The sequence below is a fragment of the Mastomys coucha genome, unplaced genomic scaffold (genome assembly GCF_008632895.1).
Source record: "Mastomys coucha isolate ucsf_1 unplaced genomic scaffold, UCSF_Mcou_1 pScaffold20, whole genome shotgun sequence".
NCBI classification, from domain to species: domain Eukaryota; kingdom Metazoa; phylum Chordata; class Mammalia; order Rodentia; family Muridae; genus Mastomys; species Mastomys coucha.
The window spans coordinates 61382332-61386045 of record NW_022196903.1 but is presented as its reverse complement, the minus strand read 5'-3'; the positions used below and the strand labels follow the sequence as shown (position 1 = coordinate 61386045).

Sequence of the window (3714 nt, the reverse complement as noted above, 5' to 3'; positions counted from 1 at the left end):
ATATTAGATTATATTATAAACATTATATAATATATAATTAAAAGTTTATACATCTCACATTTTAACATAAAGACAATTAGTATGTGTCTATATATTTATGTCTCTATTACTCTATGTACTTTTTTTCTAAAATACATGGTATGTCAGAGGTGTGAACACACAACTCAAAAAAAGGAAGTACAAGTGCTCAGCCTGTATAGGTCAGAGAGTACTTTTTAATATCTACAAGGCCCTAAGTATGGGTTATACACTCAGTATATATCCATGTTCACCTATGTGTATACCCATGACCCCTCCCATTATGAAAGGAACAAGAAAGTGATGAAAATGAAAATTGAAGTGATGCTAGCAATCGATGAGATGCAAATTTTGAAAAAGCATGAAAAATCCAGTCAGACTGACAGTGTAAAAAGACTGAGTGTGTTCCATGTTGGTAAAAACTATTTTTGTGTGCTCTTTGTGGGTGTGTACATTGGTACAACTTTCTGAAAAGCAATTTGGCAATGCACTAAAAATGCTAAATATGAACATATCTTTTGACCAGAGAACTTCACTATTTAATATGTATTGTCAAGCTAGGCATGTTGGTCTCTGCCTGTAATCCCAGCACTTGGGAAGATGAGGCAGAAAGATTACTGTGAGTTCAAGTCCACTTCAGGCTACATAGTGAATTCTAGACTAGCCTGGGTTAGAGAGAGAGAGACTGTCTCAAAAATAAATAAGAAGGGAGGAAAGAAGGAAGAAAGGAAGGAAGGGAGGGAGGAAGGGAGGAAGGAAGAGAAGTGTGACCTCAGAAAATAATAGAATCAATGTTAGAAATGTAAATGCAGATATTTATTGAATAGCTGCTTGAGAGCTGGTGAGATGACCCCAAGCCTGATGACCTGATTTCAATTCCCAAGACCCACAAGGCAGGTAAGAAGAGAACTGACTCCCAGAAAGTGTCCTTTGACCTTCAAACTTGTTCTGTGGCACATGCACATATACAACATTAATTAATTAGTTAGTTAATTTTCTATTTTTTAAAAAGAGGAAAATTTTGATGCAGTATAACACTATAGCTGACCATACACTAGAGAATAGACTATTAAATACATCTGACCTTTGCCTGTCTTAATCACACATCAGCATGTCACTAATTGTTCCATGGGAAGAAGTACATTGCAAGCAACCAAGTAGTCTTTTTAAAATATATATGGTCTCAGCACTTGGAAGGCAGAGGCAAGCAGAGCCTTGGAAGTTGTCTACACAGGGAACGTCAGTCATTCAGTGATACATAGGAAGACACCACATATACCAAAGAAACCAGAAAGATATCTTTAGTAATTCTATTTTAAATCTACATTTATATGAGCATGGTTTTCTCTATAGTTAAAAATAAGAAGTCAAGTAGAAGCCATAGGAATATTAACAGAGGTCTTCTTTGCATGTGTGGGTTTTAGGTGACTTTTCTTCCCATTTAGTGGTTTATTTGTATGTTCTTTTTTAAAAAAAAAAAAGTTTAAGCTGGGCATAGTGACATTCTTCATTCTTCAAGTACAAAAGATTTTTTTCCCCTAGGTAGTAATATTTCTATTTTCAATTGGAGGGCTAGCGTAAAATATCTTTCTACTTCAGAAGGGTTTTCTATTATTTTTATTATTGAGTATTCACAGGTTTCATTATGACATATATCTTTACAATGTACTTTGATCATATTCCTTCCCAATTCCCAGCTCTTCCTTAATCAATCAGAGAAGTAAGAGCCCAGGGAGACCACTGTCCCCAGGATTCAAAGAAAAGACAAATATCTAAGAATTAGCAAGTGAGACATACCTGTACAGGTGACAATACAGAAGCACGAGCCCTGGAAAACATAAATAGATAGTGACATTTATTTCATTAATTTAATAATAATATTTATTAAAATACCCCCCCCAAAAAAAACAAAAAAAAATGAATGAAAAATAAAATAAAATAACCCTTTTTAGCTTATATTGACTGAAAATCTAAGCATAAAACTTAAACTAAAGGCCAATAGGAGAAGATGCAGTTGATGAATATGCCCACAGCCCCAGGGTAGTGGAATTTTACAAACAAGACTCAAAATCAAAACTGGGGTAAATTTACCAATACCCATGTAGCTAACAAAGTTGTCAGAGAATTGATTGACTGCATCAAGAGCTGAAAACTTTTCCATAATTAGGATCATCAAAGCTACCTGCTGGGCTAGCGAGATGGCTCAACGGGAAAGAGCACTGACTGCTCTTCTGAAGGTCCTGAGTTCTGATCCCAGCAACCACATGATGGCTCACAACCACCCGTAATGAGATCTGACACCCTCTTCTGGCGCATCTGAAAACAACTACAGTGAATTACGCCAGAGCGAGCGAGGCCAGAGCGAGCGAGGCCAGAGCGAGCGGGGAAAGCAGAGGTCCTGAGCCCAGTTCCCAGCAGCCACACACATGATAGCTCACGGCCATCTGTACATCTACAATGTGCACATACACATAAAATAAATAAAATAAATCTTTTAAAAAAAATCTACCTGACAATCAGAAAAGGGCAGAAATACAGAAAATTGAGCCAACTCTACAAATAATCACAGAAGAAAACTCAGTGAGAAGCTTGGCCTTAGGAATCCACAAACATGAAAATCAAAATTCTAATCAGATATTATATATATATATATATATATCAGATTAATAAACAGTACAAAGTGGGGTAATAAAATGTGGATGAAGTGAGAATCCTCATGCTAGCTGTGAAGTGCCAACATGCTGTTGGATTTTATTCTCTTCCCTGCACGTTGTACAGCATCTCCAGAATGCTAGACAAGGGCTGGGTTCCTCTCCATCTGTTTGAGATCAGTGAGAGGATACTCTCACCTAGCAGTTTCATGTATGGCATCCAGAATGGTCTTGCACATGCACCAGAGGTGCTGCAGAGAATGCTCACTGTGTCTTCCAGTCAGTCCTATGAGCACACTCAACTGCATCTTCTCCCACTGGCCTTTAGTTGTGCCTTTTAGGCTTAGGTTTTCAGTCCAAATATAAGCTAAAAAGAGTTATTTTATTCTATTTTTGTTCAATTTTTTTGTTTCTTTTGGGGAGGTTATTTTTTAATAAATGTTATTATCATTATTATTAAATAAAATACTCAGGATGCTGCTGCTGGTCCATGGAGAGCCAATGAGAAATGGCAGAAGTGTGAAGGAGTAAGCTAAGTATGCATGAAAAAGGAGAATGAATTCATCTCAGAAGCAGAAGACTAAGTGAAAACGTTTGAGAAAATACAACACACAACCAAGGGGTTACATTACTTTGCAGTGGTACATTATTATGCTAGGAAGACATATGGGAGGTGTATTAAAAGGATATATATATGTATGTTACATTTAATGCAGTAAGCACTTTGAGGGAATGCAGTAAGTGAATTCAAAGAGGAAATAAATCCATAAGGAAGCTACACAGGACTATAGTACGAGCTACTGAGGCTAATCCTCCATGAACCAAACGCATATACCTTGACATGGAAGAGAGATGCATTCCAAAACTTAGTTGCGAATAAGCTGTCATGTGTTTTTATCTTGTGTGTGCGTTCTTGTATGAGCAGATGCACGTGTGCACATGTAGCCACAGGATAATCTTGGTGGATGCCATTCCTTTGCTACTATCTATACCTTGATTTTTGAGTTTTGTTGCTGGTGCTTTTTTTTTTTAAAGAAGATGAAAG

General features: G+C 36.9%; 1 protein-coding gene across 7 annotated transcripts in view; it reads left to right on the top strand.

The window, feature by feature from the left end:
* Positions 1 to 3714, top strand: part of Il12rb2 (interleukin 12 receptor subunit beta 2) — a 96164-nt gene that overhangs the window by 72160 nt on the left and 20290 nt on the right. The window lies entirely within an intron of this gene.